The following is a 10424-nucleotide window of genomic DNA, read 5'->3' on the forward strand; positions in this document are numbered from 1 at the left end:
GACTGGATCTCACCACCGTACAGCATCCTCCATAAAGTCCAGATTTAGCACCGTCTGACTTCCATCTGTTCCCAATAATGAAAGAAGATCTGCGGGGACATCATTATGCTTCTGATGAAGACGTTGAGCGAACTGTGAGATGCTGGTTGTGGAAACAGAGTGTCAACTTCTTCCGCGACGGCTTCAGAAAACTTGTTCATCGTTGGCAGAAATGTATCCAATTATCTGGTGATTATGTGGAAGAGTGAATAGTGGTAGTTAAAGAGCACATTCTAAGAATTATTTCTGCATTTGATTTATTAAAATATTCCCATCCAAACCCAAGTAACGAAGGTGGATGCATTACTTTTCATTCAGCCCTCGTAGTTGGGTACTTTTTCAGTTTCTCTATCTGTTTGTCACTCCCTCACTTTTGCAGACTGCTTAGATTCAACCCCCCAAAAATTAAACGGAAAGAGAGAGAAAAGTCCAAGCCAATGTGAAGCTCACTAGAGTGTAAGTCAAGAAGGAGTGGGGGAGGAGAAGGAGGCATAACATGGCCCGGACACAGAAGCCTTTGTGGGGATTTCCAAGCATTCAGTTCAAAAACACTTCATATATCAAGTGCAAGTCCCTTTTCTTGGTGCAGGCAAAAGGAATCAAAGGAGGCCATGGGGCAGCTGAATGGGGGTGGCAGAGGAGGAGCAAGAATTACGGGCTTCCCCATCGCACTTTTCCTTCTTTATTTTTACCTGCCCACCTCCTCCTGCGTATCACAGACCACCCTTTGTTGCAACTTGCTACAAATGCTGGCCACAATATAAGTGGTTCGGGGAGCAATCTTGATGCATGGTTCTACTGCAGTTTATGGCACTTAAGCCCCGAATAACTGTGCAGGATTATTATAGCATCACTGTAAGGGAAGCAAGCTAGTATGATTCATTCACCGTAAAAGCCTTTGCAAAGGAGCACAGCTCGCAAACACATAAACCAGTGCGTAGGGAGAGCACTGTGGGTGTGTGTCCAGAAACCTCTTCAGCTGTTTGCAGTTGTGAATGCGAAATGCAGGAAAGAAATTAAAGATGTAGTTCTTTCTTACCAAACCATAACATAGGTCTGGATCTACACTGCCTTATATCCCAGGATGTTCCTGAGATGCTGCTGCCTCAGTGGACAAACAAAAACAGAAGGTTCAGGTGGGTAACCCGCTGGACAGGGCTACCATGAAAAAGGCTTTTGTAACAGCTTTAGACATTTCTGAATCACATACTGTGCAGATGAGCCAGGGTTGCGGCTAGCACAGTGGGTTAAACCGCCAGCTACAGAAGATCTTGCTGACCGGAAGGTTGGCAGTTCAAGCCATGGGTCGGGGTGAGCTCCCGCCATCAGCCCTAGCTTCTACTTAGCCGTTTGAAAACAGCAATGTGAGTAGATAAATAAGTACTGCTTTGGCAGGGAGATGAAAAAGGCCCCTGAAGACATGCTGGCAATTTGATCAGGAAGGCATGCAGGTACAACAAGCTCCTCAGCGTGGAAAATGGAACAACAGCACCTCCCCATGGCCGAGTCAAGCATAGTTTCTAGATGTTGAAGATGAAAAAAAGAGGGAGGCCTTGCCTCTGTTTATGTACTATTTGTCTTTGTTGTCAATTGTATAATGGCACTGAATGTTTGCCATATATGTATCCTGTAATCTGCTCTGAGTCCCTTTGGGAAGATAGAGCGGAATATAAATAAAGTTTATTATTATTATTATTATTATTATTATTATTATTATTATTATTGTTATTATTGTGTGAGTCAGAGTCCATGAAAAAGATAGGAATTCCTAGGAAAGAGAAATGTTCCCTCACAAGACCACCATTATTTGCTACGAGTTGCCCTTTACTGCAGCTACTACATGAGATGTAGTCTGACTGGGAACAGATAACTGGGATCTCATCAAAGCAAGAATAGTTTTTGTTTTCCCTTAATGAAGATGCTGGGAGTGAATTTGGAATGATCTACATGTAACATGTGTAAGCTATCAGCGTTATATAAGCCTTCTTGCAATACTTACAAAACATGGAAAAGGGTGCTGTCTTTTATGGGGATGCCAATTCTTGCGATATTGACAATATCTGAGGCCACTTCTACGATGCCATATAAAATCCAGATTGCTTTGAACTGGATTATATGGCAGTGTAGACACATATAATGCAGTTCAAAGCAAATAATGTGGATTATCTGCTTTGATAATATGGATTATATGACAGTGTAGAAGGGGCCTGATTTATCTTTCTTCCATACATTTAAATCCATCCTTCAATGTGAAAGTTTTACACATTTTGAATTTCTTTGCATATTTCTAAATTATTTAACAAAACGTAAGAGTAGAAATACATCAGCAAATATGCTTATGTTTGTCAAATAAAGCCAAAACAAAAAGGGCAAGTGGAAGAGGACCCCCACCCCCACACCTAACAACTCACATGCTGTTTTCCCTCCTACTAGTAGGGTTGGCTACGGAGGAAATGGCATTGGGAATAGAGAAGGAAATAGAGAGTTTTATTCAATGGTTTCACCTTACAAATGGTTTCTCCTGCCTTCCCACATTCAGGAAAGCAGTATTGGAAAAATTTAATGTGTGTTTTGCCTTAATAAGGATACACGAATGGTTATGCACGAATCTGGTATGATTTATTTAAAGACACACATATACACTCATACATACCACTAAGCCTGCCCCCAGTGTGTTAAAAACAGCTTGCCCAAACATTACAAGAAGAGAAAAAACAGATGCAGTTTGGACATGCAGAGATCTTGGAGAACAAAATACGATGATGCTCATAGCCGACAATAAAATGTGCTATTGCAAAATATAATGAACTGGAATTGCATCAGTGCGGGTAAAGTTTTACAAGAACTGACGTTTGCAGTTGGAATCAAGCCAGGCTTTCTTTGGGCTGCATGAATTCATAATCTCTTTTGAAGCAGACATACTGCAAACATAACAACCAAATTCTCCTCTCTTCTATTTCTTTCCCACAAAACTGTGTATGCTCTATCACAGTGGAAACAATTGTCTACTATATGCCTTTTACCCAGATAGCGGAGGTGGCAGAAGTGGTTGTCAGGCTGGGGAATCTTCTGGCCACAACTGAGGCACCCTTTGAAGAAGCCTGCAGAGACCACAAACCCATGAATGACTTCTCAGAACAAACAGAAAATATTATTTATTTACTTTATTTTTATCCCACCCTATCTCACCCCGAGAGGGACCCAGAGCGGCTTACAATTTCGGCAAACATTCAATGCCACAAATAAACAAGATCAACAAAACATAATAACCATTAAAATCAAATGAACATATAAAATAAAAATTAAGCCAATTAAAACATGCAAAACATAAACCATAGCATGACATAGCATAGCACCAATCCAAAATCATCATCCAGGTTACTTCTTATGTTGGTCCATGCGAGTCTATTGTACTTTAATTTCTACTCGCCAAACGCCTGCTTCCACAGCCAAAATTTCACTTTTTTTCAAAAGACTCGGAGGGAGGAGGCTAATCTCATGTTGCTGGGAAGGGAGTTCCACAGCTGAGGGGCCACCATGGAGAAGGCCCTGTTTCTTGTCACACCAATTGCACCTGCAAAGGGGGTGGGACCGAGAGCAGGGCCTCCCATGCAGATCTTAATACTCAGACTGGCTCATAAAGGGAGAAACACGATCGAACAGGTAAGCTGGGCTGGAGCTGTTTAGGGCTTTATAGGCCAAAGCCAGCACTTTGAATTGTGCTCAGTAGCAGACTGGCAGCCATTGGAGCTGATGTAACAGGGGAGTTGTACATCGTACCGGTGAGCAACCTGGCTACTGCCCATTGGACTATTTGAAGCTTCCGGGCAGTCTTCAAAGGCAACCCCACGTAGAGCGTGTTGCAATAGTCTATTCAAGATATAACAAAAGTGTGGGCTACCATGGCCAAGTCTGACTTCACAAGGTATGGGTGCAGCTGGTGCACAAGTTCGAATTGTGAAATAGCTCCCCTGGCCACCGCCGAGACCTGGGGTTCCAGGCTCAGTGAGGAATCCAAGAAAACTTACAAGCTGCGAACCTGTGATTTCAAGGGGAATGCAACCCCGTCCAGCACAGGTTGTAACCCTATACCTTGTTCGGCCCTTTGACTGATCAGAAGTACCTCCGTCTTGTCTGGATTCAACTTCAATTTGTTCACCCTTATGCAGATTATCACAGTTGCCAAGCATTGGTTCAGGACCTGGACAGGCTCCTTAGCGACAGATGGAAAGGAGTGATAAGAGTTGGATGTAATCTGCATACAGATGGCATCGAACTCCAAAACTCCAGATGATTTCCCCCAGCGGCTTCATGTAGATGTTAAACAACATGGGGAACAGTATTGAACCCTGCGGGACCCCACAAGACAATGGTTGCGGGGTCGATCAGTGTCCCTTAAACAACAACTTCTGAGAGCAACCTTCCAGGAAAGACTGGAGCTACTGCTGGACAGTCCCACTCCTGCAAGGCATCCCAGAAGGATACTGTGGTCTATGGCATCGAAGGTCCAAGAGAACCAACAGGGATACACTCCATCTGTCCAGTTCTCTGTGTAGATCAGTGGTTCTTAACCTGTGGGCTGAGCAATGGGCCGCAAGAACGAAAATTCGGTCCGTGAACCTCCTTCCTCTTTATTTATTTCTTTTACTTCCGCTCCTTTCCGCAGAGCTGACCATTGCATTGGATAGACCACATCAGCTCTAGATTATTAAATACGGTTTTCAGTGGGCGAGCCAATGGTGACTGCTGGATGCCATATGTTCTGTATCAGAAACTAGACCTGACGTGGTCTATCCAATGCAATTTTCTGTATCAATATCCCAAATAACCAAACCGAATCTAAAGTTGACCAAAAACTGATTTGTAACCCTTTTGGTACTAATGTTGGAGAGTGGTCTCTGTTCAAGTGATTCCTGGCTAAGTGAGCCCTGGTTAAAGTGGGCCCTGGTCAAGTGGGCTCTGGTCAAAATGGGCCCTGGTCAAAAAAAGGTTGGGAACCACTGGTGTAGATTATCCACTAAGGAGACCAAGACAGTCTCAGTTCCATGACCCAGACTGTGACAGATCTAGATAATCAGTTTCTTCTAAGAACACCTAAGTTGTGAGGCAACCAGATGTTCTAGGATTTTACCCAAAAAGGGGATATTGGAAACTGACCTTCACCCATTCTGCCTAACCCCCTCTGGCTTCCTTTATCAGCCATGATTGGCAGGGGTCTAGGATGCATGTGGCTGCTCTCCCTTCTCCAGGGATCTTGTCCATATCCTTGGGTTGCACCAATTGAAATGAATCCATTAAAACTGGACAAGCAGATGTATCTATAACGATAGATGTATCATTGTATCTACAATGGAGATGAAAACAATAAAAATGAAGAAAAGAAAAACTATATAATATGAAAAAGTAATTCAAGATCTGAGTTACTTTTGATGCTACTGAGGGCGGATGAAAAGGAACTGATATTGCAAGGAAAAGTGTTGGGAGCAGGTATGGTATGGAGGTAGTGGCGATAGGCTAGCTTTTGAGGTTCCTGAATATGTGGCTGTACAATACAGAATGAGCCATATTTGTGGTTCACAGAAACTCTAAAGAATATGATGCAGTTATATGTCATGTGAACTTGACAATCAAAGTGGGTGTAGGTAACCACCAGTCATCACTGTCCTATTTTCAGGATGTTTACTTTTTCTTCCCTTTTTTGTGTTCTCTTCCAAAGCCCAGAATTCCTCCTTGTAGTATTTTAATTTTTTCTAATCTTTCTCATGAGTCTTAATGATATAACAGAAGGCTCCTGTTTTCAGAAAGATCAACTACCACCTACGCATATTACACAATTTCAACATCAAGATTGAGAAAGGGAAGTGGGGGTGGTGGGGTTGGGTGAGGAAAACAGCCACCTAAATTCTTTAATTGTCTAGTATAGGAGTTGATCTGTTTCAACTGAGGCTCTATATCCCAAGATCAGATGCCAGATTATCTGCTTTGAGTTGGATTATATGAGTCTACACTACCATATAATCTGGGATAATCAGATAATCTGGGATCATATCCTGGGGTATAGGACCGTGTAGATCCAGCCTGTTTTTATTGTCAGCAAAGGGGCAGGTAGGGGCCTTTTAAATGCAAATGCACCCCACTTCAAATACATGTACACATACGTACACGCACACACACACACACACACACACACACACAAAACGTATCAAATGGTACTGTCCTCACAGACGCACCTCCTTCTTATTTTATTCCCTTCTCAGCCTAGGTAATTGGATCCAGAGCATTGGGCTCTGGGCTGAGTGGAGGATCCTTTGTTTCCCTTTGTGGGGCCTTGCTGTTTTTCTGCCTCTCCTGAACCTAATCCAGTAGAGACTATAGACAGACCTACAGACACAGAATGACTTCATAGCTCACTCGCTAAATGTGTAATCTGAAAAATTATCTAAACAATGAGTTGGTGGGGTTTGCATTCAGCAATGTCTGATCTAAGATTTGGCCAGTGAAAACCAATGTTGAACAAAAGGAGATGGGAAATCATACTCTAGCCTTGGCTCCTTTATTGTAGATTTCCTCTGAAATTTCCATTACTGGAGCCAAACAGACTTTGCATGCTGAAGCAGAACTTCACATCAAACTCTGCAATCCCTCATTGGATTTTCTTTTTTCCTCCTACATACAGGTTTTGGTGCTGGTTTTAATTCGCAGAAGGCAGTGTGGTGCCTTCCTTGTTGAATTAGGACCGTATACTGTAATTTGTACTGATCGACAACAATACACAGGCATGGAACCTTAGCCCACAAGGAAGGGGGTGGGGAGTAAGGTACTACCATGTTTCCCCGAAAATAAGACCTCCCCAAAGAATAAGACCTAGCAGGGGTTTGGGGGGATTGCCAAATATAAGGCCTCCCCTGAAAGTAAGACCTAGCAACTAAGGCTGCAGCAGAGTTCCATTGGGAAGCATGGCTGCAGGGCAGAAGCAGCACTCATTCATACACACCGGAGGGAGGGAGGGAGGGAGGGAGGGAGGGAAAGTGCTTGCTTTCTGTGCCTCCCTCCCTCCCTGCCTTGCCTTGCCTGTCCCCCAGCCGCGGCTTGAAAAACCTTCCGTGGCTGCTGCTGTACTGCCGTTTCTTCCTTTCGGAGACAAGGCCATGCTGACCATGCTCCCTTGCTTCCCAGAGACTTCTGATTGGCTCCTGGAGCCAGGGCAAGGGAGGGTGGGAGGGAGGGAAGGAAGAGGGCTTTCGTCCTGCTGCTTTTGCTCCTTAAAGGTACAGGACGCATTGGGATTCTCCTCTCATCTTCCTATCCTATGCCATGAAACTGATTATTTTATACTATTATTCTATTGCCATATTATTATCATCATATTCTGTTACTATTATTATATCCCATTATTATATTATCCTATTAATATATTTTAAATCATTATATTATATTTTTCTATTATTATTATTAGATCATTATATTATTATTCTATTATATTTTCATATTATTATATTATTATTCTGTTATTATTAAATTCCATTTTATATTACCCTATTAATATATTTTATATCATTATATTCTATACTATTATTCTATTATATTATCATATTATTATTTTATTATTATTAGCATATTCTGTTATTATTATTATATTCCATTTTATATTATCCTATTAATATATTTTATATCATTCTATTCCATTCTATTATTCTATTATATTATCCTATTATTATTATATTATTATGCTATTCTGTTATTATATCCCATTATTATATTATCCTATTAATACCATATTATTATCATTTTCTGTTATTATTATATCCTATATTATATTATCTCATTAATATATTGTATATAATTATATTATTATTATATTATCATATTATTATTATAGTATATTATATTATTCATCATTCATGACTACATTGAAACTAGAATAGAGAGTAATCAGCGTGGAAACCTTGTGAAACCTAAATTGCAAGAGGTACCATAGATTGTTGTACATGTAAATACAGTAGAGTCTCACTTATCCAACACTCACTTATCCAATGTTCTGGATTATTCAACACATTTTTGTAGTCAATGTTTTCAATACATTGTGATATTTTGGTGCTAAATTCATAAATACAGTAATTACTACATAGCATTACTGCCTATTGAACTACTTTTTCTGTCAAATTTGTTGTATAACATAATGTTTTGGTGCTTAATTTGTAAAATCATAACCTAATTTGATGTTTAATAGGCTTCTCTTTAATCTTTCCTTATTATCCAACATATTCACTTATCCAACGTTCTGCTGGCCCGTTTATGTTGGATAAGTGAGACTCTACTGTAATGGTAGTAACAAGAAATTCTTGATAGGATTCATAGTTTGTCTGGTTATGCTGGTTTGTGATGACAACTACTTTACAGTATATAATAAATATTCATTTTTTTGTTCAACAATAAATGTGAGCTCTTCTTCATGGAAAAATAAGACATCCCCTGAAAATAAGACCTAGTGCATCTTTGGGAGCAAAAATTAATATAAGACCCTGTCTTATTTTCGGGGAAACAGGGTAGTTAATTTACTAGTAACTTAGAAGAAATCTAAGCGGTTTCACTGTGCAGATGATTACATAAGAAATCCTGGAACCAGTTTGAGGCCTGGATGGTGATTACACAAACTTCTGAGCTTTTGATGCACATTAGCAGCTTTCTTTTGTGCATTTTTGTGGAAGTTTGTTGTCTGGCTTCTGCAGTTAGAACTGCATTAGATGAGGCCTAAGTAAATTATAAGTTAAATCTAAAGGTAATCAAAAAACGTGCAGTCAGGGCTCAATAAGAAGTATGGCTGAATCCACTTTTTGATGTTGGAAAAATAGTGCAAAAGTAACGGGATATCTGACAAGTACTGGGACCTCTTTAACACTGGATAAAATGCCAAAGTATTAGTGTTTTTGCTGTTATGCAACATCTGTTGGAAATAGCAACCTTCAAGCCTCCATTAGTAATTTGATTTGTAAATGATTCTGTTTGTTTGCTTACTGTATTGTATATGTATGTTTTAGTATGCAGCTTTCCCTTTACTCTATGTTTATTGAGGTTGTGGGAAGGGTTGCAAACCACATGATCAGATCTGGGGCTACTCTGAGCTCAGACTCCATTTTAGAACACATAAATGCTTTAGCCATAACATGCTTTTGACCTTAAAGGAGCTGCGGGCAGCGATGGCTGACAGGGAACTCTGGCGTGGACTGGTTCATGAGGTCACGAAGAGTTGGAAACGACTGAGTGAATGAAGAAGATGATAACATGCTTTAGACTTCAGACTCGATTAGAGCACAGACTCCATCAGACGCCATGTAGACTATGGACAGCTAAGAGTAAACTCATGTTGCTCTTGATTGTAAGAAAGATGCCCTGTGTTATCTGCACAGAGAAACTACTTCAAATCTATATGTAACTGGATTGACAAGTTATGTACCTATATGCTGAGTACGTGAAGGTTGTGAGTAATCCAGATGTTACTTTTAACGAAGTCTACTGTATTTTTATCTCTTGACAGCATGACACAGAAACAAGGTATTTTAAAGGAGAGTAGATGTTTTTAGGCACTGAAAAGAAACACTTCTGAAGAACTGCTGTTTTTGTGCATTGGTATAATGTCTGTTCCTAACATATCAGAGACAACCAGGTTGTCAGTCTAACAAGACCACTGAAGAGAAGATTTTACTCAAATGACTTTCTGGCTCTTCTATGGAAGATCATATTTTTACAAAAAGTTATGATTTTCAAATGGTTGTGAATGCCATTTTTCTGCAAACGGTTATGAAGATTCTGGTTTTCCAAAAGGTTGCAATCGCTAAAAGGTCATGCCTTTCCCGAAACGTTTTCAAGTTAATCCTAACGTGTAGTGAACTATCATACGGTTTTGTTGGCAATATTTATTTAGTCAGTTGTTCTCAACCTGAGGTCCCCAGATGTTTTTGGCCTACAACTCCCAGAAATCCCAGCCAGTTTTACCAGCTGTTAGGATTTCTGGAAGTTGAAAGCCAAAAACATCTGGGGGGCCCAGGTTGAGAACCACTGATTTAGATGAAGTCCTTAAGGTTGAAAGAGTGTCACTGGCCCAGGGTCATCAAATGACTTTTCATGACTGGACATGGATCTGACCTCTCGTCTCCTGGCGTTCTAGCCCAGCACTCAGACCATTGCATCATGCAGGTTCATTTCAATCTGTCGTGCAAAGAAATCATTTTAAAGACATTACTTTTTCAGGGCTATTCTACTTTATTTCTAGTCACGTCCCCAAATTCTGGTTACTACCATATCATTTCTGAAGGACGAATCCAAGGACATGTGAGTTAAATTCCCCCTCCTTCTTCCCAAATAAAGGCTTGTAAGATGTCCAAAAG

This window comes from Anolis carolinensis, chromosome 6, assembly GCF_035594765.1.
Source record: "Anolis carolinensis isolate JA03-04 chromosome 6, rAnoCar3.1.pri, whole genome shotgun sequence".
Classification (NCBI taxonomy): Eukaryota; Metazoa; Chordata; class Lepidosauria; order Squamata; family Dactyloidae; genus Anolis; species Anolis carolinensis.